General features: G+C 46.1%; 1 non-coding gene across 1 annotated transcript; it reads right to left on the reverse strand.

Moving 5' to 3' along the window:
* Positions 1-17,530: 17,530 nt before the first annotated feature.
* Positions 17,531-17,603, reverse strand: TRNAR-UCG (transfer RNA arginine (anticodon UCG)). Its single transcript has one exon. It is a non-coding gene; the product is annotated as a tRNA-Arg (tRNA).
* Between the last annotated feature and the right edge of the window lie 9,570 nt (positions 17,604-27,173).

Here is a 27,173-nt window from a genome sequence, read left to right on the forward strand (position 1 = left end):
CGCAAGACTTTGTCAGCCGCAGTGTGTGAGTGTGACGTCACTGGAGCCGCGCTGAGATAGGTTGGTTGGTGAGAAGGGTCGCACACGGATTGGACGCAGTCTGTGAAGCGCAATTGGTGGGGAAAGGCAAGCGAAGAGTATTCTGGGAATTAAAGTCACTTATTGATTACATTTTTGAGAAAATAAAAGACGGAAAGATGAAATTTTTCAAAGCATTTAAGAGTGCCTTGAGGGGAGATGTATATATTAAAACAAATGTAGGAGAAGAAACACCGCCTGAGGGTACACCAGCTTACATCGTAATTGAAGAAAAAGGTGTCTCACCATGTCTTTGGTTAAAACAATGGTGTAAATTAACAGAAAAGCATGGAAGCGTAGCGTTTCCTATCCATGGGACGTTTAATTTGAGAGTTTTGGAGAATTTAAGATTTGCGCTATATGACATGAAAATACCTCCAAGACCAGCACAATTTAAAGCATTAGCAATTTGGGAACAAATAGCTAGAAAGCAACTACAAAAGAAATTTGAGACAAGAGTGAGAAGAGTAGAAAAGACACTAGCGGATGCTAGATGGGATAGTGCTCAAAAGGTTTGGAGATCAGATATATTGCAGGGAATACAAAATTTCCAGCAATTACTGAAGAAGTAGAGACGGAAGGAAAGAAAGCTACCATAAAACAAACAGGAGTCAGTTCAAAGATAGAGAGAACAAGAGAACCTCGAAAAGGTCAGACGAATCAGATGATGAGGAATTCATTCTGCAATTACTAAATGACCGTCCACCACCATATGTGGAAAACGAGATTGGCCCAAGCACTAGTACTGCCCCTCCAGAACCAATGCAGGGTATTGTAACACCGAAAGTGAGAAAATTACAGATGCAGAGTAGCCTAATATGCTCTTTACACAGGAAATACCACAAGTTCAGAGAATATATCCTGACATGACTAAACTGGAACCTGTCAATAATTATCAGCCACAGGTCCAAAGACGCTATTATGATGAGCATAATTTGGAAATAAATTCTAATTTAGTGATGCCTCAAGGGCAGACACAAGAAATGCCAAGGTACATTCAAACAGCAGAAACACAATTAGACATGTCAGCAATGATGAACCATAATATGGGAATTAACATGCCACAGAATTTGGGTAACAGACAGAATCCGGATGCAATATCTTTGCCTATCACTGTAGGTCCGCCAGTACCATTATATATACAAGCAAAGCCAAGTGTATGCGATCAAGGTGTAATGACACAGAATGAGACTGGAAGAGGATATATAGAAAATACCCAAGAAATGACTCCCGTGGGAACACTCTCAAACAGATCTGGGTCTTTGTTGGAATTTAGTCCGATTCCAATTTGTGTTCCGTCAACTGTGGTAAGGTCAAATCCACCACTGATAATACCGCAAATTTCAAAAACAGAAACATTACAGAAACCATCAGTAGCAGTGGATGTAGATGCTACATTATTGGGACTAAATGCACAACAGTTAACACAATGGTTGAACAGTCTGAATACCCAACAGAGTACACCTAAGGGAAAAGGAGAAGAATGTTAGAACCAAATAAGATTGGGCATGGAAGCAGGTGAACTCGAAGATGGAACGATGAGTCTGAACAGGTTAGAATCATACACAGAAGAAGAGCTGAGATACATTTGCCCTAGAATCACAAGAGAAGTAAGCGGCGTACATAAGACGTTACAAGAAATTGCAGATAGATATAAAATAGACCTAAATAAAACCAAGCACTTGAGCAGAAGTTACAGGCTTGACTTTGAAACAAAAGACTTTGAACACATGAGATCTGCAGGAATGAAAACACACCTTAAAGAAATACTACAAAGCGCGCAGGTTTGGAGATGCTTAGACAAGTGGGAAAGCAGATGGGTTAAAAAGGATAAAAAGAAAGAAAGTACCCCAGATCAAAATGTTAGAACACAACAGAAAGATGACCTTATAACCATGTTACCAATGAGAGAAACAGCAGGAGGAAAATGTATTCACGTACCATGGCACAGGTGTGATATTCAATCTTTTACGGATGATTACCCCAGGTTAAGAGAGAAACCGATTGAATGGTATCAACAAACAGATTCGTGAAACTCGCAAAGTGTCTTTGGGAAGACTTGAATACTTTATTTGACATTGTAGTTCCAGCAGATTTGTGGGATGAATGTAAAAGAGCTATAGAATGGCCGACAAAAGAACCAGAAAGAGATAAGGACACTGGTGCACCATCGCCTGAGGTAATGAAAATATACCATAAGGTAATTGAGTATTTGAAAGCAAAAGTTGCGTCGAAAAATGTAGATTGGCAGAAAATTGACAGAACAGCACAGGAAGTTAAAGAGTCGATACATGCATACTATGAGAGATTGTTGAAAGCATTAAAAAATTATAGTGGCACGGAAACGATTGAAGCAAAAGACATGCTCCATTTTGTATTCAGATTTGTGGAAGGATTGAGACCCGAAATTAGCCAGATGATTAAAATGCATTTGATCTGTGGGCTGTCAAAATCGATTGATGAAGTGTTGAACTATGCAAAATACTGCAGTGACAAGATTGAGACAAAGCAGAAAAAGTTGAAGGAAAAAGTGATGGTGATGCAGATTAGAGCAGCTCAGACAGGTTTGCAAGGTTTTCAACAACAATTGCCACAGCAGCAACAGCAGGGAAATGCTATGTTTCAGCCACAGATGAGAGACAGAGGCCGATGAGGTTTTGTAAATAATGGTCTTGATTTAAATACTGTCGTGATTCCTAATGGTATACAGGCAATGAAGAAAGTGAGGCCATGTCACACGTGCAGAATCGTCGGACATTGGAAACGGGAGTGCCCAATGTTGGTGCAGGAAGGCGTAGGTCAGCAGAACAATGATGTCAATACATTTCAGAATGTGAGGGGACCAAAATTGAGAGGTCCAAATCCAAATTTCCAAAATAATGTAAATCAGATGCAGGGTCTACAACCCATGCAACAACAGCAGGTGCAAATGCCCCGTGTACAAATGGTACAATCACAGCCGATGCAACAGCAGTTTCCTATGGTACCTAATCAGCAAATGCAAGTACCCTTAGCACCAATGAATCAGCAACAGGTAATGCTTCCTCAACAGGTCACAGGTCAAGGAATGAATCAAAGTAACACAGTACACCAATTCCCGTTACACAGTGAGAATGGAATAAACAATAAATGGGAGAGTGAAAGTTCAGATGAGGAGGGAAATTGTATGCTTGCAGCATCTTTGGAAGTTGATCAAAAGGGACCCTATGTGGAAGGAAGAGTTATGGGTCACAAAGTTTCATTTTTGGTTGACACAGGAGCTACACGCTCGACATTTAGAAGTATCGAAGTACCAAATTTGCCACTTTCAGGGAGAACAGTTCAGGTAGTGGGAGTAGCAAATCAGTATCTGACAAACCCAATTACAGATCCAGTACAAGTCAAAATTGGTAACTTTCAAGGGTTACATAAATTTGTGGTATGTGACTCAAGTCCAATATCCTTATTAGGAAGAGATCTATTATGCAAACTAGGATGCTCGATTATGTGCTCACATAATGGAATTAAAATTCAGACAAATAGTGATGCGGAAGAAGAGGACAGTTTAGAAGAAGAAGAAAAAGAAATGGATACTGTTGATGAAAAGTATCCCCTGATTACTCTTTATCCTATGCTCACTGAAGCAGATATTCCAGCTGATTTACAAGAAACTGTTGGAAAAGAAGTGTGGGATATGACAGGGAAAGAAGTAGGATTGATCAAAGGAGCAGAACCAGTGAAAGTGACTGTAAAACCTAATGTAGACTTTCCTCAGACTCCACAATACCATATGCCACAAGATACCCTTATGAAAGTCGCCCAACTCATTGACGAATTTGTGAAACAGCGAGCACTGAAAGAAGTACTGAGTAGTCCATGTAATTCTCCAATCATGGGACTGATAAAGCCAAGTGGAAAGGTCCAAATTGTTCAAGATTTGAGAAAAATAAATGACATAATAGTCAAATGTTGTCCCGTAGTACCAAATCCAGCTGTAATAATGTTTCAAATCCCATGTGATGCAGAGTGGTTCACAGTCATTGATTTGTCATAAGCATTTTCTGTGCCTCTTCAAGACGACAGCCAATTTGTTTTTTGTTTCAGATTTTTGGACAGAGTCTACAGTTGGTGTCGAATTCCTCAAGGGTTTTTGGAGTCACCATCTATTTTCAATCAGATTCTGAAGAAAAATTTGGAATCATTGGAATTACCTTTCGAATCAACCTTAGTACAGTATATTGACGATTTACTGATTGCATCCAAAACAGAAAATGACTGTACAGTTGACACTATTGCCCTACTGAATCATTTGGGAAGGAATGGACACAAAGGGCCTGATTCTAACTTTGGAGGATGGTGTTAAACCGTCCCAAAAGTGGCGGATATACCACCTACCGTATTACGAGTCCATTATATCCTATGGAACTCGTAATACGGTAGGTGGTATATCCGCCACTTTTGGGACGGTTTAATACAGTCCTCCAAAGTTAGAATCAGGCCCAAAGTGTCTCCTTTGAAATTGCAATACTGCCAAAAGAAAGTGAAATATTTGGGTCACCAAATAGAAAAGGGGTCGAGAAAAATAATGAAAGAAAGAATAACGTCTGTACTTCAAATGAGTCCACCCAAAACAAGAAAAGAGGTGAGGAAGTTTTTGGGAATGGTGAGCTACTGTCGCAAATGGATTCCCAATTTCTCAACTCTAGCTAAGCCTTTACTGAAACTGACCCAGAAAGATGTGCAAGATGAAATAATGTTGAAGAGAGATGAAATGGATGCCTTTATTGAATTAAAGGAATGCATGTGCAGAGCTCCAGCTTTGGGTATGCCTGATTACACAAAGCCTTTTACATTGTTTTGTCATGAACGTGATGCATGTTCCTTGTCTGTCTTGACTCAAGCCCATGGTGGCGTAAACAGACCAGTAGCATATTTTTCAGCTACTTTGGATCCAGTCGCAGCAGCCTTACCAGGATGCTTGCGTGCTGTAGCAGCAGTTGGTATAAGCCTTAATCAAAGTGAAGGAATAGTGATGGGACATCCTGTAACAGTTATGGTCCCTCACTCAGTCGAAATACTTTTGACACGTTCCCGAACACAGCACGACTGGTGCTAGGTTTACGAGATATGAGACAGTAATTTTGGGATCACTTAACGTGCAATTAAAAAGATGCACTACATTAAATCCGGCAACTTTGTTTCCCAGTGAAAATTTTGAAATTGAAAATGTAGAAGACATCGAACACGATTGTCTTCAGGTGACTGAATTTTGTACTAAACCAAGACCTGATATCAAAGATACTCGATTGGAAGAAAATGATCAGATTATCTTTGTTGATGGTTCATGTTTAAGAGATGCAGCAGGAATATTGAAAGCAGGATATGCTGTATGTACAATAACTGGTGTTCTAGAAGCATCTTGGCTTCAAGGAATCTATTCTGCACAAGTAGCAGAACTAGTAGCTCTTACTAGAGCTTGACAACTTTCCGCTTTAATGAAAGTCACCATTTACACTGACAGTCAGTACGGATTCGGAATAGTGCATGACTTTGGACAATTGTGGTCACAAAGAGGCTTTATGACCTCTTCTGGATCACCAGTGAAAAATTGTGAAAGAATCAAAGATTTGTTACATGCTATCCAGTTACCAGGAGAAGTAGCAGTGGTAAAATGCAGTGCACATTTGAAATCACAAGACTTTGTTTCTTTGGGAAATGGATATGCAGATCAATTCGCAAGGTTTTGCGCATTGAACTGTATATTGCTCAGAGACGAATGGAATTTGATAAATGAACCAGAACTTGAACAAAATGAAGCCTTTGCTTTAAAAGTTGTAGACACACTAGAAGAATTGAAATTTCTACAAAATAATGTTAGTAGAGACGAAAAACTCTCATGGAATAAATTACAATGCGTAAAAAAATCAGATGATTTGTGGGTTTCAAATTAAGGGAGATTAGTTTTGCAGACAGTCTTTTGACGCAAATAGCTAGGCTATATCACGGACAAGCACACATTGGAAGAGATGCCATGATTAGATTATTCAAAATTGACTGGTTTAATCCTAAATTTCGCCAAGTTGCTGAAACAGTTTGCCATCGTTGCATCATTTGCCAACAAATGAACGCAGGGAAGGGAACTATGGTAAATTTGAGCCACATTGGAAGAGCAGGTGGTCTGTTCAGCAGAATGCAACTTGATTTCATTGAGATGCCTATGCATGCAGGCTTGAAATATGTGTTGGTGATTGTGTGTATTTTTAGCCACTGGATTGAAGCTTACCCTACACGTAGAAATGACAGTCTCACAGTTGCAAAACTACTGTTGAGAGAACTAATTCCACGTTTCGGATTTCCGATCTCTTTAGAATCAGATAGGGGAAGTCACTTCAATAACGAAGTAATCAAATTATTATGTGCAGCATTGAACATTGAACAGAAATTGCATTGTAGCTACCGCCCTGAAGCATCAGGACTAGTGGAGCAAATGAATGGCACACTGAAATCAAGAATGGCGAAAATATGTGCATCCACAAACTTGAAATGGCCTGACGCGTTGCCTTTGGTGTTAATGTCAGTGAGAAACACACCTGATAGAAAGACAGGACTATCACGCACAAAATTCTCATGGGCAGAGCCATGAGACTTCCAGCAGTTCCTGTTAATGCCCTTGTAAATATTACAGATGATATGGTATTAGACTACTGCAAAGGTTTGGCTGATGTAGTCCGCTCTTTTTCTCACCAGGTGGAGGCAACCACCTTGCCACAGATCCAAGGTCCAGGATACGCCCTGAAAGCAGGTGACTGGGTTGTGGTAAAGAAGCACGTGAGGAAGTCATGCTTGGAACCCCGTTGGAAAGGACCTTTTCAAGTGATTCTGACGACTACCACCGCTGTGAAGTGTTCGGGAGTTCCCAACTGGATTCATGCCAGTCAAACGAAAAAAGTGACATGTCCCACAGAAGAGGAAATTGAAGCACTGAAATTACCAACAACTAACAGGAAAGTACCAGGAACTGAGACAGAACGAAAAGAGCCTGAAAGCGAACAAGGAGAAACTGAAGCAGAAGAAATATTCACTGAGGAAGACATTGGCACTCCTTTCGAGGACAACAGAGAAGAAGCTCCAGGAGGTGACGAAGATCCTATCTCAGGTGAAAAAGCAGGAGAGCCTAATCAGAGGAGGGCTTTCCCAGAAGCAGACGATACAGGAGAACAAGGAGAAAAATTTACCGATCTCCCAGGTGAAGGAGACGAGACGGAGCAAAGTCAAATTGTTCCAACTCTTCCGGAACCGGTTGCAGGTCCATCAAGTGAAAACAACGCGAAACGAAGACAAAGCATATCACCAGTGAAATGAAAGACTAAAGAAACATTAAATGAAGACAAAAGACCAGAATTGAAAGAGAAAAGAAAAGAAGTATCTATCATAACCACATTGAATGAAGAAAAAGACACAGCCAAAGAACAAGACATAAGCGATGGAGAATCGAAAGGAGATGCAAAAAAAATGAGTAGCAAACAGAAGATATTCCGGTCCAGAATGGGCATACACAGCCACTAACGATTGGTCAGACAAATTTCTATCTCTTAGTCTTGAAAATGAAGAAGCAGAACGACACTTTGGCACTTGAAAATTGAATTTCATGAACATTACCGGATAAGACATTGATAACCTGATTGACTTTGAAACTGATTTTGAGACAAAGCTGCTAAACCAATAAGAGACTAAGCTGCTAAAGAAAACGGTGTGAACATTGACCTCGTTGATCCCATATATATATATATATATATATATATATATGTATATCTCTGCAAATTTGATTTGATAAACTATCTTCAACTTTCTGATTCTCTATAGATCATGACTGACAATACTACACAAGGACGTAGGATGAAATGTTGTAAATACATGTGTATAGGTTTGATAATTGCATGTGTACTAATAATTATGGCAATAATTCTTGGAATGCCTGGAGGGAATGAAAGAGATGCAAATGATGCTTCTACTTTTAAAACTACTACTGAATTGACTCCTTTAAAAAGACTCGAACAAGACGAAAAATATTTACATGACGATACTAACACGAAAAAGGAACTCTCATCTAATGGTTTCTATCGTTTGCTGAATGAATATGTTGAAACAATGGACGCGAGGGATTGTTATGTATGTACACAAAACCCTACATCAGTATTAGAAGGAGTTACATATCATAGCATGCCCCTTACGCATGGAATAACATGTAGTTTGTTACTAACCAGATTTTATAACCAGGAGTATATTCAATACTTCTATTCCAATCAGGACGTTGTATTTTCCTTTGTCCCCATAATTGAGTATTTGAGTAAAATATCAAGAGACTATTATATAAAATTAGTTAGAGGTTTCTTTGAGCCAATCTTGCCTTTTGCTACAGTTTACGCTCCTAGAAACAACCTTACATGCTTACTTTCACCCGTAGAGAAAAGCTTTTTAGATCACACTGAGGATAGAAGAAAACAGCTGAAAGAAAAATTTGAAAAAGAATTGCAAAAAGGGACATCTGTAGATAACTATGCTTTTGCCGCAATAAAAACACAATGGAAAATTAGCTTTAGATGCATTACATATAGGAAAACTTTGTATATATAGACCTAAATCATATTATGACAAAATATTTGTGGGAACGAGTGAATGTAAACACATGTTTTTATTCCAGAGTAAATAGACGTTCATGTTGAATGGACAAGACCCAGCTATTCCAGGGGTCTATTATATTTGTGGACTTAACGCCTATTATCGTCTTCCTAAAGGATGGTATGCGAGATGCTATTTGGGAATAGTATTTCCAAAGATTTATCAACTAGATGACTTAAAGAAATTTCCGAAGCTGTCAGCATTACATCGTATTCAGAAAAGGGAGACAGCTTCTGGTGTGGTAGGAGACATATTTGGAGCAATAATTCCTTCTGTAGGAGTTATACTGAACTCAATTAAAATATGAAAGTTGTCTACTATTGTGGATAACATGCTGACAAATTTCTCAGGAGCAATGATCCTGATGGATACTGAACTTGCTGCAGAAAGAGCTATGACTCTTCAAAATCTGCTTGCTTTAGACATTCTTTTAGCAAAGAATGGCGGTGTTTGCAAAATGCTTAGTGCACGTCACTGTTGCTCATATATACCTGACAACAGTAAACAAATTAGAAATATGCTTACAAATTTAACTAACGATAGTACAGATCTGAAAGAATTGAAAGAACCAGGAGTATGGGAAAAAGTTGGAAAAGGTTTTGCTTCCGTAGGGAATTGGCTCAGCAACATTTGGAACGGAATATTAATGAAAATAGGAAAAGGAATATTAATAATATTAATTTGTCTAATAGGTATTTGGGGAATATGGAAAATTATTAAAATATTGAGATTAAGAAACAAGAGAAGAACTGAAAAGAAAGAACAAAAAGAAATGGTAAAATTGTACAGAGAAAATTAAAAGGGAGAAAAACGAAAAAGAGAATTAATTGAAACGAAAGAATATTGAAACAGAATATTGAATAAAATAAAATTTGTGAAGGAAGATTTAGTATGATGACATGATTAGTCATCAGAGGAGGGATTGATGAAGCGGGAAAAGAAAAGACTAACAAACATTTATATATCATGCAATAAAACCGATTATGCAATGTGCTTTAGCATAGAAAAATAAAATATGTAGAGAAATGTGCCCACGAAGCAGGTCACCATTAGTTTAAACAAGCTTAAATTAATCATGAAAACCGACACAAAGTACTAATATGTCATATTTGAAGTTATACTTTATGATTTTCTCATTGAAACTGTTACATGCTTAGCTTAAATTTAGCAGAGGCTTTGGCCTAGTTGCCTGTTCGCAATTTTAACTGCGTAGTTTTCATTTATATTAACAAAGACGTGTTTGAATCTTTAAAAGCTGTATTTTTCCAGTAGAATGACTAATACACTTATCTCAAAGTTGCGTGCTAGGCAACTTTCATCCCCTTTGAAGCTCAAGGTCAGTTTCTGCAGGTACAGACAATGAAGACACTGATGCAGAATTAATTGGCAACTTTGTTGCTAGTTATGTTCCAAAACTCCAAGGACACCTTACACGTAGATGAGTATTAAGAGAAAAGACACTATTCATTGGTCAAAGAAAAATCACCCCATGGACCCTCCAATGGAAGAACCTGAAGAATTTGGAATTTTTCTTACCTAATCCCACCGGACGAAGAGAAGACACGCCATTTTGAAGCCATTTTTGAAGACACACCATTTTGACGCCATTGCCACTTTTACTTTGATGACACTTTGATGCTTTTTCTCTATCCCAGAGAGAGAGACTCTAAAGAATTCTCACCCTAGAGACTTTAACTTTAACTTTACCCCGTTTTGCCCATACGATAACTTTTGCCCCCCTGTATTCCTTGCTGCTGCAAGGAAAACTTGACTTTAACTTTGCCCCTCCTTTGGAGAAGCCCCGTGCTGATCGAACCGGTACCTGAAGGACGAAGACTTACCTTGAATGCTGATTGTATTTGGTAATTATGAAAGGATAAATGTATTATTCATTGTATTTTCCTTCTTAGGTACCAACTTCTTATTTTGACAGAGCCCAAGCTAGAAGTTTTCTAAATTTATGTTGACTAAATTCATTTTGCATGAAGCCCCACAGGCCAATGCTAATCAGAGGTTAGTTGAGGTATTCATTTGATGCACCGTGCTGAATTGAAATCTTGTTATTCTCATCAATGTATGCAATGAGTCAATCTCAGTTGCTTTTATTAGTGATTTGCACTGCTATAGCCGAGTGCATTATAATCCAAGTTTTGCGTAGGTTGCGTTTCTTCCGCCGTTATGGACAGCCAGTAATGTTCGAATATGTATATCATTTGATTTTGAGACCTACTTACATCTTATTAGCTTTGTTAACATAGGGAAATAAACTCATTAACTTTTAATAAACAGGCGTGGTTATTCGTGACTGAAAGGTCATGGTGTGTCAAATTACTGTTTTCTATTGATCTAATTTGTCGTTTGATTACTAATTGAGTATTGGTTATTGGTTATAAATGACTATTGATTACTGATTTGAGGGATCTGACGATTTATTTGGATGAGGAGAACTCAACCCGGTCAAAAGCTTCACCGACCTCTGGCGTGTCCAAGTATAAGTAATCTACAAGGACTGGACGCGCTATCACAAGTGCAGTGAATCCCTCATTTTGCAGACAGTGCACAGAGCACAGAATTGTATCATTCCAGGGGCCCTGCTTGGCGCGTTGTCAGATACACACCAGAGCCAGGTCCTGAGTTTCTCCTGTTTTTGGAGACAATTGAGGGTCAGAAAGTGAAGAGACTGAGGGCAGAGATGGCCCTTCAGGGGCTGATGCAGCGTCACTCACTGGTAATTAGCGCTCCTTAAGATTTCTGAAACACAAAGGCGCAGAGTGAAGACTTTATTGCCCCAATAATAAGAGCCGAGGTGGGGCATTAACTTGAGCAGCAGTTGGAGGAGTGTGGAAAGAAAAGCAGTGGGTTGGGTCCTCTGCCGGGGTCATATATAGTTATCTGTTCAGTGCAGCACCTGCAGCCCCTCAGTGCAGCGCCTGCAGACCCTCGGTGCAGTGCCTGCAGCCCCTCAGTGCAGCGTCTGCAGCCCCTCAGAGCAGCACCTGCAGCTCCTCAGTGCAGCGCCTGCAGACCCTCAGTGCAGCGGCTGCACCCCTCAGTACAGCGCATGGAACCCCTCAGTGCATCGCCTGCACCCCCTCAGTGCAGCGTCTGCAGCCTCTCAGTGCACCACCTGCAGCCCTTCAAAGCAGCACCGTGCAGCCCCTCAATGCAGCGCCTGGAACACCTCAGTACAGCGCCTGCAGCCCCTCAGTTCAGCGCCCTATAACCTCTCAGAGCAGCGGCTGCAGCCCCTCAGTGCAGCACATGCAGCCCCTCAAAGCAGCACCCTGCAGCCCCTCAATGCAGCGCCTGCAGCCCCTCAAAGCAGCACCCTGCAGCCCCTCAATGCAGCGCCTGCAGCCTCTCAGCGCAGCACATGCAGCCTCTCAGTGCAGCGGCTGCAGCCCCTCAGTGCAGCGCCTGCAACCTCTCCGTGCAGTGCCTGCATCCCCTCAGTGCAGCGCCTGCATCCCCTCAGTGCAGCAACTGCAGCCCCTCAGTGCAGCAACTGCAGTCCCTCTGCGCAGCGTCTGCAGCCTCTCAGTGCAGCGCCTGCAGCCCCTCGAAGCACCACCCTGCAGCCCCTCAGTGCAGCGCCTGCAGCCCCTCATCGCAGCACATGCAGACTCTCAGTGCAGTTGCTGCAGCTCCTTAGTGCAGCACCTGCAACCCCTCAGTGCAGCAGCTGCAACCCCTCAGTGCAGCGCCTGCAGGCCCTCAGTGAGTGATTGCAGCCCTTCAGTGCAGCGCCTGCAGCCCCTTAGGGCAGCGCCCTGCAGCCCCTCAGTGCAGCGGCTGCAGCCCCTTAGGGCAGCGCCCTGCAGCCCCTCAGTGCAGCGGCTGTACCCCTCAGTGCAGCGCCTGAAGCCCCTCAGTGCAGCAACTGTAGCCCCTCAGTGCAGCACCTGCTGGGAAAGGTACAGCAGGTGCTGCAGATGTTGCCCTGTGACGACCTCCAGTTGTCCTCTGTGTAGCGCCGTAGTGACTTCCCTACAGCGCTGCAGTGAGAGCCACAGTGCTTTAGTGAGGGGCACAGTGCTGTGCTTTAGTGCAGGACACAGTGCAGTGCTTTAGTGAGAGATGTCGTGCAGTGCTTTAGTGACGACACAATGCAGTGCTTTATTGAGCTGCACTGTGCAGTGATTTAAAACAAACTCACAATGTAGAATTTTGCAGCAAGTTTGTGTATTGAACGTGTGACAGGCTTTCTAAGGGAAGTTTAGCGATCATTTCTTAGAATCACCAAGTCCCCAGCAGCGTCCTGAGTGTTATAAAAACAAAGAGGTTGAAATGTGCGCCGTGACTGTGGGTTTCATAAAGATTTATTTCCTGCAACTCCTAAGGGAGTCCGACCACGAAGGGACTCCAACCCTCAATCTTCTCATCTGAAGTCAGACGCCTTATCCATTAGGCCATATAAGATGCTGATGTGCTATTGACTCCGGCTGAACTGTGACATGTTCCTGGAGGACAGGATACAGCTTGGATTAAAGGTAGTGAATTGTGCCCATTTTTACAGAAACTGTCTCAGAGCAGCTTTTCGGCTCAGCCTACCTCAACCAATGTAACAAGCGCCTCGACAATCTGACGAGGCACTTCATCTGGGTACAGACTCCCTCATTAAGGTTCTGTTTTTTAATTTTTAAACACAATAGTGTCTGTTTTGACGTCCAACTTCCTGCGAATATGCATCACCGAGAAGTTCTAGTCACATTAGGGCTCCAATATAGATTTGTGTCTAATGTCATGGAGGAAGATGAAGGAACTTCATGGATGAGGTACTGGGTATACTATGTTCCACACCTCACCAAAAGATGCTCACTCATCAGAATAGCTCAGTTGGGAGAGCATTAGACTGAAGATCTAAAGGTCCCTGGTTCAATCCTGGGTTTCGCCAAAGGTTTTGTGTTTTTGTTTCTTTCCAGCTCATCTAGTGCGGGGCAGAAAATAAAATGGATGAAAATATATAGAACTGGGGTGCACTCAGGTGGGAGTGACTGACCCCCACCCCCTAAACAGAATTAAGCCACAGAAAGAAAGGAGGATGCCCTGAGCCCACTACATTTAAGACTTTCTCCTACCCAGGGTTTAAAGGCGAATGTCAAATGGGACATAGTAAATTAAGCACTGCCAAAGCCAATAGGCTTGGCTTCGTTATAATGCTCCTCAAACACCGTGTAATTTTTCTGTTTTGCCGCATAATCTTTGCTGCCTTTATTGAGTGATGGCTGCCGTGTGATTTGTCTCATCAGAAGACGCTGGTGCGACAGTCTTTTTTGCCTCTTTCCCCGGACAGTTTAAGGATTTTGGGGGGCTCTGGGCCAAACGTATTCTGGGCGACCAGTGCTTAATTTGTGCTTGTTGTTTCCGGTGCGGAGCACCGGCACTTATTTTTGAGGGCCGGGGCTTATTCTTCTGCCTCAAGCACTTACTGCGAGCAAAAGACACATGTGGGAAAGACGGAGGAAGAGAAAAACGAGAAAGCGTCAAAAAGGGAGAAAGCAGAAAGCTACAGGCTTGAGCTGAAGGGGCAGGGAGTGGCTGTAAATGGATTGACGAGGCCAGAGGTGGCTTCAGGATTACGCTGCCTCAGTATTCAGTGCTCGCAAATTTAAGTGCAGCAGCCACGAGGAGAGATTTGGGCACTGGCACGTTTTATTTACAAACTAAGCACTGTGGGGGACCCTTCCGGAACAGCTTTGAATTCTTGGCCCAGTTTCATCTCTTCATGCTCTCCTTGGCCAGGTCACAGACAGGCCCATTCCTCCAACTTCAATGCGTGTTTACATCTAATATTCAGGGACAGTGACGTGTTTTCAATATTGTAACACAGCAGCTGCTCACTACTGTTGCTGCAAAGCATCTCTGGACACCCTCCCGTTTCTGTATAAGAGATCTGTTTTGATCTCAAATAAACTTTTTTTTATGGCTGTTTCAGGAAGTATAAACACATTTCCCTGCAAAATATTTGTAATTGACTCTCACACATCACCCACATTAAAACTAAATTAAAAGGAAACAGTATTTAAAGCAATGTGATTAAGAATTCTTCAAGGTCATCAGGGTAAGCTTCTCTGTGGATGAGCTGGCTGTATCAGGGGGGCCCTGGAAGGCTGGGGCCCTGGACCAGCGCCCACTTTGCCCGTGCCTTAAACCGTCTCTACCTTGGCCAGGAGTTCCCTCACTGCCACTCTCCAGCAGCGCCCCTCATCTCTCCTTATCCCTCTCTCACATACATTTCATTTTTGTAAAGCGCTACTCATAGTTCACTCACACTCAGGCGTGTGATCTGCATGTGCACGTTCTTTGCAACAGGCACATTAACCCGCTGCGCTACTCTATGATGAGTCAGAACTGACACAAGACAAAATTCTCATTTCTCACTAGCAGGAACATTAATCATCAAAGTTATCTTGGCGTTTTTATTGTTGCCTGAAAATTGCCCATGGTCGAGGAAGTTCTCAAACTTTTAAACTCAGCGCCCCTGCCTCTCACCAGAATCAACACCAGGTGGAGCTGCACCGGTCGCACAGCCCTAAGCCGGGCCTGCTTCAGTACCGCATCCTCCAGGGGCCCTGGAGTCAGTCCAGCCTTGATTGAAGGAGCCGCCCACATACATGATGCGTACATGTAACCTCTCCAGTGACCCCCCGTGGCACATGGGATACAGCACACGGAGAGAAGCTCAGGGCAGCTCGAGGTGAAGCACCTTCCGCAGAGTTTACTTTTTATTACCTCGGTTTTTGTTCATTTTCCGTCTTGTACTTTACAAAAGTATCTTTAAAACGTCCATTCCCTGCCCGCTGCGTTACCCGGACAGAGCATACATGCAGCACTCCTGGTTTAGGCAGGAGTCTCCGTGCTTTATAGCGCCTCGCTCTAGTAACCTCAAGCACTATCACATGAGACAACAAAATGACACATTTCTGTCCGTGACCTCCTCGGGTCCCTTAAATTGTGGGCTCGGCCTTTATGGGAACATTAGTGAAAGCGCCTGCTTGCGAGCCCCGGTTATAAACATATATGTCAACACCTGTGACACCGAGGAGCTCATGTGAAGGCAGAATACAGGTGACGTCAAGAGGAGGCTGACATTGTACAAGGGAGTAAAACCTTTTAAAGTACATCATGAGTCTCCCAGATAGACAGTCTTACCACTGTCCCAACTTCACTATTCACTCACACAGGCACTACACACTCATACAGGCACTCCACACTCACACAGGCATTATTCACTCACACAGGCACGCCACACTCACACAGGCACTCTTCACTCACACAGGCACTCTTCACTCACACAGGCACTCTTTGCTCACACAGGCACTCCGCACTCACACAGGCACTCCACACTCATACAGGCACTATTCACTCACACAGGCACTAATCACTCACACAGGCACTCTTCACTCACCAAGGCACTATTCACTCACACAGGCACTCTTCACTCACACAGACACTATTCAATCACACAGACACTCCACACTTATACAGGCACTATTCACTCACACAGTCACTTTTCACTCACACAGGCGCTATTCACTCACACAGGCACTAATCACTCACACAGACACTATTCACTCACACTGGCACTCCACACTCACTCAGGCACTCTTCACTCACACAGGCACTCTTCACTCACACGGGTACTCCACACTCATACAGGCCCTCTTCACTCACAGAGGCACTAATCACTCACACAGGCACTCCACACTCACACAGGCACTCCACACTCACACAGGCACTCTTCACTCACACAGGTACTATTCACTCACACAGGTACTAATCACTCACTCAGGCACTATTCACTCACACAGACACTCTTCACTCACTCAGGCACTATTCCCTCACACATGCACTATTCTCTCACACAGGCACTATTTACTCACACATACACTATTCACTCACACTGGCACTGTTCACACACACAGGCACTATTCACTCACACAGGCACTATTCACTCACACGTGCACTATTCTCTCACACAGGCACTATTCACTCACACAGGCACTATTCACTCACAGGCACTATTCACTCACACAGGCACTCCACACTCACACAAGCACTCCACACTCACACAGGCACTATTCACTCACACAGGCACTATTCACTCACACAGGCACTCTACACTCACACAGACACTATTCACTCACAGGCACTATTCACTCACACAGGCACTATACGCTCACACAGTCACTATTTGCTCACACAGGCACTCCACACTCACACAGGCACTATTCACTCACAGGCACTATTCACTCACACAGGCACTATTGACTCACACAGACACTATTCACTCACACATGTACTATTCTCTCACACAGGCACTATCCACTCACACAGGCACTATTCACTCACACAGGCACTCTTCATTCACAGGCACTATTCACTCACACAGGCACTCTTCACTCACACATGCACTATTCACTCACACAGGCACTATTCCCTCACACAGGTATTATTCACTCACAGGCACTATCCACTCACACAGGCACTATTGACTCACACATGCACTATTCACTCACACAGGCACACCTCCCAGCCTGCACAGGGCAGCAGAGGTCAGTGCTGTGAACGTGTCGTCATTGATGCCGCGTCGGTCACTAAACTCCGCCGCCAGCATCAGCATCACAGGGAGCAAAGCGGAGCAGGTGGGGTCCCTCGGATCTTCAGTATTTTATGCTTCAGATTAAAATTATCACCAGTGATCTGTGTAAATGCTCTTACAGTAGAATGTGCGGCCTGTTTGTGCTTTTCATAAAAAGGCCATTTTCCGCAGGTGTAAATCTACACTCACAACCGACCACGAAGGGACTCGAACCCTCAATCTTCTGATCCGAAGTCAGACGCCTTATCCATTAGGCCACGCGGTCACGGTTAGGAAGGTGCTGTAGGTCTGTTCACCCCGGCTCAGAGCATCCCTGGCTCTGGATCACTCAGGCGCTATACTAGAAAGCAAGGGAGCACAGGCGCTATATGTCCTCACTGCCGCTCCATAACACCGCTCACCGTCCCGCGCCTCCTAGAGCATTGAGAGATCAAGTTGTGGAAACAAAAGTCTTTAATATGTGAAGGTTTGTGTCCTTTCAAAGTTGGGCTCCTCGTCTCGTGTGAACAAGATCACAAGTGCGGTTTGAAGCCTCCGCCACCTCTGTTTACCCGCTTTGTCTCTATTCTTTCACTCTGAGCCCGTATTATTCTCATCCTTTTCTTTGTCAATCTTTATTCCTCTTTCCAGTCTCGGTGGTTTATTTTCTCTTTGCCTCTGTTTGTATTCCTCTCTCCCTAACTCTCTGTGGAGTCTTTGTTGGGCCGTTTCCTTCCCACTAATGCATGTTACTGTGGGTCTCTGTGTTACCACTGCCCAGAGCGGTAATCAAATCAAATCAAATCATTAACATTTATAAAGCGCGCTACTCACCCGTGCGGGTCTCAAGGCGCTAGAAGGAAGGGGGTTACTGCTGCTCGAAGAGCCAGGTCTTGAGGAGTCTCCGGAATACGGAGTGGTCCTGGGTGGTCCTGAGGCTGGTGGGGAGGGTGTTCCAGGTCTTGGCTGGCAGGTAGGAGAAAGACCTCCCACCCGCCGTGGAGCGGCGGATGCGAGAGACGGCAGCGAGCGCGAGGCCGGTGGAACGGAGGAGACGGGTGGGGGTGTAGAAGCTGAGGCGTCGGTTGAGGTATTCAGGTCCCTTGTCGTGGAGGGCTTTGTGTGCGTGGGTGAGGAGTCGGAAGGTGATCCTTTTGCTGACTGGGAGCCAATGCAGGTGTCTCAGGTGTGCGGAGATGTGGCTGTTGCGGGTACATCGAGGATGAGGCGGGCTGAGGTGCTTTGAATACGTTGCAGACGTTTTTGGAGTTTTGAGGTGGTCCCAGCATAAAGGGTGTTGCCGTAGTCCAGGTGGCTAGTGACTAGGGCGTGGGTCACGGTTTTTCTGGTGTCGGTGGGGATCCAGCGGAAGATCTTGCGGAGCATGCAGAGGGTGAGGAAGCAGGAGGAGGACACGGCGTTGACTTGTTTGGTCATGGTGAGAAGAGGGTCCAAGATGAAGCCGAGGTTGCGGGCGTGGTCTGAGGGGGTCGGTGCGGTGCCAAGGGCCGTGGGCCACCAGGAGTCGTCCCATGCGGCCGGGGTGTTGCCGAGGATGAGGACTTCCGTTTTGTCTGAGTTCAGTTTTAGACGGCTGAGCCTCATCCAATCTGCGACGTCCTTCATGCCATCTTGTATGTTGGTCTTAGCGCTGGCGGGGTCCTTGGTGAGGGAAAGTATAAGTTGAGTGTCGTCGGCGTAGGAGGTGATGATGATGTTGTGCTTGCGTACGATGTCGGCGAGGGGGCTCATGTAGACATTGAAGAGTGTCGGGCTGAGCGAGGAGCCTTGAGGGACGCCGCAGATGATCTCAGTCGGGTCTGAGCGAAAAGGTGGGAGGTAGACTCTTTGAGAGCGGTTGGCGAGGAAGGAGGCGATCCAGTCCAGGGCCTGGCCTTGGATCCTGGTGGAGCGGAGGCGGGTTATTAGGGTGCGGTGACAGACGGTGTCGAAGGCAGCCGAGAGGTCGAGGAGGATGAGGGCGACTGTTTCACCGTTGTCCATCAGGGTTCTGATGTCGTCTGTGACTGAGATGAGGGCGGTTTCAGTGCTGTGGTTGGTTCGGAATCCGGATTGTGAAGGGTCGAGAAGGTTGTTGTCTTCCAGGAAGTTGGTAAGCTGTTTGTTGACGGTCTTCTCTATTACCTTGGCATGGAAGGGGAGGAGCGAGATGGGGCGGAAGTTTTTCAGGTCGCTTGGGTCAGCCGTAGGTTTCTTTAGTAGTGCGTTGACTTCGGCGTGTTTCCAGCTTTCGGGGAATGTAGCAGATGAAAAAGAGGAGTTGATGATGGTCTGGAGGTGGGGGGCGATGATGTCTTCGGCTTTATTGAAGATGAAGTGAGGGCAGGGGTCCGAGGGGGCGCCGGAGTGGATAGAGTTCATGGTGGTTTTGGTCTCTTCAGTGTTGATGTGGGTCCAGGCGTTGAGGGTGATGGCAGGGGGTGTGGGTTCGGTGTTGCTTGGCTGGGTCTGGTGTCCGAAGCTGTCGTGGAGGTCGGTGATTTTGCGATGGAAGAAGGTGGCGAGGGAGTTGCACAGGTCTTGTGAGGGCGTGATGGTGTTGGCGTTGGGGTTGGAGAACTCTTTAACGATGCTGAAGAGTTCTCTGCTGTTGTGGCTGTTTTTGTCCAGTCTGTCGGTGAAGAAATTCCTTTTGGCTGCGCGGATCAGGTGGTGGTGTTCGCGGGTCGCGTTCTTGAGGGCGGTCATGTTGTCAGCGGTGTGGTCCTTGCGCCAGGCTTTCTCGAGGGCGCTACAGGTTTTCTTCGATTCCTTAAGGGTGTCAGAGAACCAGAGAGGTTTTTTGGTGTTGGCCTGTCGATGCGTGCGTCTGAGGGGAGCAAGGTTGTCTGTGCAGTTGGTGATCCAGTTCGTGAGGCTGAGGGCTGCGTCGTTGGGGTCGTCGGTGGTGAGGGTAGGTTGGTTGACGGTGAGCGCGGAGAAGAGCTGTTCTTCGGGGATTTTGTTCCACTGTCGACGAGGGATGGGTTGAGTGCGGAGGTGGCGGGTCTCGCGTCGGAATGTGAAGTGGACACAGCTGTGGTCGGTCCAGTGTAGAGCGGAGGCGTGGCTGAAGGAGACATGTTTGCTGGCAGAGAAGATGGGGTCAAGCGTGTGTCAGGCGATGTGGGTGGGGGTGTTCACCAGTTGCTTGAGGCCGAGGTTGGCGAGGTTGTCGAGCAGGGCGGTGGTGTTGGGGTCGTTGTTGTGTTCCAGATGGAAGTTGAGGTCGCCTAGGAGGAAGTAGTCCGGCGAGGCGAGGGCGTGCGGGGAGACGAAGTCGGTGATGGAGTCGCTGAAAGGGGCGCGCGGTCCGGGGGGACGGTAGATGAGGGATCCTCTGAGGGTGGTCCTGGGGTCGGTGCGAATCTGGAAATGCAGGTGTTCTGCGGCGAGGGGGGTGTCTTCGGTGGAGGTGGTGACGCTGATGGAGTCTTTGAAGACGATGGCGATTCCTCCTCCTACTTGGTTGGTGCGGTCTTTCCTGGAAATCTTGTAGCCTTCGGGGATGGCTATGGCGATGTCTGGGGCCAAAGAGGCGTTCATCCAGGTCTCCGTGATGAAGGCGACGTCCGGTGCTGTGGAGTCCAGGATGTCCCAGAGTTCAACGGCGTGCTTGTGGACGGATCGAGCGTTGACCAGGATGCATTTGAGGTGGTTGATGGCGCGTGGGCTGGTGGTCATGGTAGTTGCGTGGTGGAAGATACGTTTGCAGGAGTGGCAGGCGAAAGGTCCATGGATACGTTTTGGGTTAGCTTGGAAGCAGGTGTTGGAGCATCCTGGGTTGAGGGCGTGGAGGGTGGTGGGGTCGTAGCGGAGCAGAGGGGTTTGGGAGTGCTGAGGACCAGGGGTCGTGGCGCTGGGCGCGGGCCAGGCGCGGACGGGCGCAGACGGGCTTGCCTCTGGTGCACCTCCGGCGCGCCAGCGGCCGCCATAAGAGGGAGGAGGGGGGGAGGGGTCAGCTGGGGGCGAATGGGAGCTGGGGGGCGTGCAGGTGGTGGCGGCGGGAAAGCGGAGGGGGGGGGACAGGTAGAGGGGAAAGGAGCTGGGGGAGGGGGGTTAAGGGTGGTGGGGGGTGAGTTTTAGGAAGTTTAGGAGTTTAGGGAGTGAGATAGGAGTAAGGTTGGGAAGATAGGGGAGGGGGGGTTGTAGAGGTGGGTGAGGGTGAGAGGTAGAGTGAAAGGATAGGAAGATAGGGGTGGTAACAGAGGGGGTGGCGAGTGGGGGGGAAGATAGAGAGATAGGTAGATAGGAGGAGGTGGTGAGTGAGGGAGACAGAGAGAGAGATAGAGAGATAGGTAGATAGAGATGGGGGTAGATAGGGGTGATAGAGAGGGGGAGAGACGAGTCAGGAGCGGGAAGAACCAGGGAGTAGGTAGCAGTTAGCTCTGTTGAGAAACAGAGCTAACAGAGGAAGAGGTGCGGGGAGCAGGAGGGAAAGAAGAGAACAGGAGGAACAGAAGACAGAAGAACAGAAGACAGAAGACAGAAGACCACAGAAGAAGAACAGAAGTCAGAAGAGCCAAAGAACAGAAGACAGAAGACCACAGAAGAAGAGGAGCCGAATACACAGAGGACAGAAGGCCACAGAAGAAGCTACAGAAGAAGAGGAGCGCAGAGGACAGAAAAGTACAGATGAAGGTGAAGAAGAGGAGCGCAGAAGACAGAAGAATACAGATGAAGGTGAAGAAGAGGAGCGCAGAAGACAGAAGAATACAGATGAAGGTGAAGAAGAGGAGCGCAGAAGACAGAAGAATACAGATGAAGGTGAAGAAGAAGAGGGGCGGCGAGCAGCAGAGGAAGGAGCCAAGAAGAGGGACAGAGAAGAGGAGGCACATGCGGGTCGCGGTGCAGAGGAGAGGGAGAGAAGCACACAGATGAAGAGAGAAGACGGGGAGCAGGAGGGAAAGAAGAGTACAGAAGAAGACTACAGAAGGAGAGCGCAGAGGAAGAACAGAGAATAAGAAAAGAAGCAGGAGAGAGGGTGAGTAGCGCGGGGCAGGGCTAGGGGCTGGGAGGTGGGGGGGTACTTACTGCGAGGTAGCTGGGTGGTCTCAGGAACCTGGGCTGGAGGAGCTGGAGGAGCTGCAGCGGCAGGGGGAGCGACCTACCCTTGGGTCAAGGGTCGCTACCACTGTCGCGCAGCGGCCGCCATAAGAGGGAGGGGTCAGCTGGGAGTGAATGGGAGCTGGGGGGTGGGGGCGTGCAGGAGGTGGCGGCGGGAAAGCGGAGGGAGGGGGGGACAGGTAGAGGGGAGAAGAGCTGGGGGAGGGGGGTTAAGGGTGGTGGGGGAGAGTTTTAGGAAGTTTAGGAGTTTAGGGAGTGAGATAGGAGTAAGGTTGGGAAGATAGGGGAGGGGGGGTTGTAGAGGTGGGTGAGGGTGAGAGGTAGAGTGAAAGGATAGGAAGATAGGGGTGGTAACAGAGGGGGTGGCGAGTGGGGGGGAAGATAGAGAGATAGGTAGATAGGAGGAGGTGGTGAGTGAGGGAGGGAGACAGAGAGAGAGATAGAGAGATAGGTAGATAGAGATGGGGGTAGATAGCGGTGATAGAGAGGGGGAGAGACGAGTCAGGAGCGGGAAGAACCAGGGAGTAGGTAGCAGTTAGCTCTGTTGAGAAACCGAGCTAACAGAGGAAGAGGAGCGGGGAGCAGGAGGGAAAGAAGAGAACAGGAGGAACAGAAGACAGAAGAACAGAAGACAGAAGACAGAAGACCACAGAAGAACAGAAGTCAGAAGAGCCGAAGAACAGAAGACAGAAGACCACAGAAGAAGAGGAGCCGAATACACAGAGGACAGAAGGCCACAGAAGAAGCTACAGAAGAAGAGGAGCGCAGAGGACAGAAAAGTACAGATGAAGGTGAAGAAGAGGAGCGCAGAAGACAGAAGAATACAGGTGAAGGTGAAGAAGAGGAGCGCAGAAGACAGAAGAATACAGATGAAGGTGAAGAAGAGGAGCGCAGAAGACAGAAGAATACAGATGAAGGTGAAGAAGAAGAGGGGCGGCGAGCAGCAGAGGAAGGAGCCAAGAAGAGGGACAGAGAAGAGGAGGCACACGCGGGTCGCGGTGCAGAGGAGAGGGAGAGAAGCACACAGATGAAGAGAGAAGACGGGGAGCAGGAGTGAAAGAAGAGTACAGAAGAAGACTACAAAAGGAGAGCGCAGAGGAAGAACAGAGAAGAAGAAAAGAAGCAGGAGAGAGGGTGAGTAGCGCGGGGCAGGGCGAGGGGCTGGGAGGTGGGGGGGTACTTACTGCGAGGTAGCTTGGCGGTCTCAGGAACCTGGGCTGGAGGAGCTGGAGGAGGTGCAGCGGCAGGGGGAGCGACCTACCCTTGAGTCAAGGGTCGCTACCACTGTCGCGCAGCGGCCGCCATAAGAGGGAGGGGGGGAGGGGTCAGCTGGGGGCGAATGGGAGCTGGGGGGCGGGGGCGTGCAGGAGGTGGCGGCGGGAAAGTGGAGGGAGGGGGACAGGTAGAGGGGAGAAGAGCTGGGGGGGTTTAAGGGTGGTGGGGGTGAGTTTTAGGAAGTTTAGGAGTTTAGGGAGTGAGATAGGAGTAAGGTTGGGAAGATAGGGGAGGGGGGGTTGTAGAGGTGGGTGAGGGTGAGAGGTAGAGTGAAAGGATAGGAAGATAGGGGTGGTAACAGAGGGGGTGGCGAGTGGGGGGGAAAGATAGAGAGATAGGTAGATAGGAGGAGGTGGTGAGTGAGGGAGACAGAGAGAGAGATAGAGAGATAGGTAGATAGAGATGGGGGTAGATAGGGGTGATAGAGAGGGGGAGAGACGAGTCAGGAGCGGGAAGAACCAGGGAGTAGGTAGCAGTTAGCTCTGTTGAGAAACAGAGCTAACAGAGGAAGAGGAGAGGGGAGTAGGAGGGAAAGAAGAGATCAGGAGGAACAGAAGACAGAAGAACAGAAGACAGAAGACAGAAGACCACAGAAGAAGAACAGAAGTCAGAAGAGCCGAAGAACAGAAGACAGAAGACCACAGAAGAAGAGGAGCCGAATACACAGAGGACAGAAGGCCACAGAAGAAGCTACAGAAGAAGAGGAGCGCAGAAGACAGAAGAATACAGATGAAGGTGAAGAAGAGGAGCGCAGAAGAATACAGATGAAGGTGAAGAAGAGGAGCGCAGAAGACAGAAGAATACAGATGAAGGTGAAGAAGAAGAGGGGCGGCGAGCAGCAGAGGAAGGAGCCAAGAAAGGGACAGTGAAGAGGAGGCACATGCGGGTCGCGGTGCAGAGGAGAGGGAGAGAAGCACACAGATGAAGAGAGAAGACGGGGAGCAGGAGGGAAAGAAGAGTACAGAAGAAGACTACAGAAGGAGAGCGCAGAGGAAGAACAGAGAAGAAGAAAAGAAGCAGGAGAGAGGGTGAGTAGCGCGGGGCAGGGCGAGGGGCTGGGAGGTGGGGGGGTACTTACTGCGAGGTAGCTGGGTGGTCTCAGGAACCTGGGCTGGAGGAGCTGCAGCGGCAGGGGGAGCGACCTACCCTTGGGTCAAGAAGTTAATCACCAGCCTCACCCCACAAACCGGGATTCATGCAAGAGTTGAGTAATTTATTTCTTGTTCTTCTCTTTTTGTAGAGACTCGTTGTGCTCTCAACACTGGAACAAACAATGACTGACCATGTGGTCACCGTCCACTCTCAAATGTACTAAACCCAGAGAGTGACTAGCTGCCTCTGATGAAGCAGAAAAGAAAGACTAACAAACGCTTATATATCATGTAACAAAATCGTATAAGGTAGTGTGATTTTAGCAAAGAAAATAGTGTATGTGGGAAAAATGTGCCCACGAGGTAGTTCACCATTATTATAAACAAGCTTAATTAATCATGAAGAATCGACAAATGTAGTAATCTGCCATAATTGCAAATGTATTTTATGATTTTCTTGTTGAAACTGTTATATGCTTAGCTTAAATTTAGCAGAGGCTTTGGCCTAGTTGCCTGGTCTCAAATTCTAACTGCGTGGTTTTCACTTGAATTAACAAAACTTATATTTTACTTTAAGGTTGTATTTTTCCAGTAGAGATGACTAATACACTTATCTCAAGGTTTCGTGCTAGGCTAGTTTCATCCCCTTTGAAGCAAGGTCAGCTTCTGCAGGTGCGGACAATGAAGACACTGATAGGGAATTAATTGGCAAACTTTGTTTCAACTTGTGTTCCAAGGCCCCAAGGACACCTTATGCATAAATGGGTGCTAAAAGAAAAGACACTATTCATTGGTCAAAAGGAAGTCACCCTATGAACCCTCCAATGGAAGACCCTGGGGAATTTGGAACGTTTCTTATTTAAACCCATCGGACAAAGAGAAGTCAGCCATTTTCCTTGATGCCATTTTGAAGCCAAATGCCAGACGCCTTCTTAAATAACATCTTGATGCCATTTTCTCTATTCCAGAGAAAGAGACTTTAAGAATTCTCACCCTAGAGTCTTTAACTTTAATATTGCCCCGTTTTGTCCATGCTATAACTTTTGCCCCAATTTCCTTGATGCCGCAAGGAAACTTGCTTTAACTTTGCCCCTTTGAAATCTGCCCCATGCTGATCGAACCGGTACCTGAAGGATGAAGATTTTCCTTGAATGCTGATTGTAATTGCTAATTATAAAAGGATAATTGTATTATGCATTGTGTTTTCCTTTTTAGGTACCAACTGCTTATTTTATAGAGCCCAAGCTAGAAGTTTTCTAAATTTGTGTTGACTAAATTCGTTTTGCATGAAGTCCCACATGCTAATGCTAATTAGAGGTTAGTTGAGGTATCCATTTGGTGCAACATGCTAAATTGAGATCTTGTTATGCTGATTAATGTATGCAATTAGTCAAGCTCAGTTACTTATATTAGTGATTTGCATTGCTATAACTGAGTGCATTATAATCCATATTTTGTGTAGATTGCGATTCTTCCGTCGTTATGGACAGCTAGTAATGTTCATAAATGTATACCATTTGATTTTGAGACTTACTTACGTTGTGCTAGCTTTGTTAATATAGGGAAATAAACTCATTAACTTTTAATAAACAGGTGTGGTTATTCATGACTGAAAGGTCATGGTGTGTCAAATTACTGATTCTTGTTTAATTAATTCATTGTTTGATTACAGATCGAGTATTGGTTATTGATAATAAATGATTATTGATTATTGATTTGTGGGATTCAACAGTTCTTTGGATGAGGAGAGCCCAACTCGGTCAAAAGGTTCACCGACCTCCGGCGTGTCCAAATAAAGTAATTTAAAAGGATTGGACGCACTATCAGTAGATGGTAGCAGAGATTGATGGTTTTGCCCTTTGGGACCCCATCCGAACAATAGACGGATTCAAGTTAGAATTTTCTTTGATAAAACAAGTTGGAGAGATGATGATGCCCTAAATTCCCAATGACTTTCCCGGAATCTCAGAGGTTGCGAATAGAGGAAATGGAGGTGTCAGACTATTCTCGGCGTTTCTAGTGACGGTATGAGTGAAGTTAGGGTTTTGCGCTTGCATAGCTTACGCTGCAGATGAATTGTGAAGTTTGTGAGGATTTTAGGGGGTTACGAACATTTTACGAATTAAAATTTTAGAGGAGTGATACTCCAGAAGTGTGAGAGTAGGGAAGTCGTCGAACTTCATATGTGTGTAGCGCTTTGTGCAGAAAAATTGTCCACGTGGTTGTTGATGTTGAGACGGGCCCTGCGAGGTCAAGAGACTCCGGATTATGTTGAAAAGTGTATGAGACACTTGATTGATGTTGTAATTTGTTCGGTTTAATAGGTTGATCGGGCGTGGTCAACAAGTCAGTATGAATGTTGAGGAATAAAGGAAAATTTTCGACTTTGAGATTTGACGAATTCTAAGGTGCACTAGAATAGT

Source organism: Pleurodeles waltl, chromosome 4_2 (assembly GCF_031143425.1).
Source record: "Pleurodeles waltl isolate 20211129_DDA chromosome 4_2, aPleWal1.hap1.20221129, whole genome shotgun sequence".
NCBI classification, from domain to species: Eukaryota; Metazoa; Chordata; class Amphibia; order Caudata; family Salamandridae; genus Pleurodeles; species Pleurodeles waltl.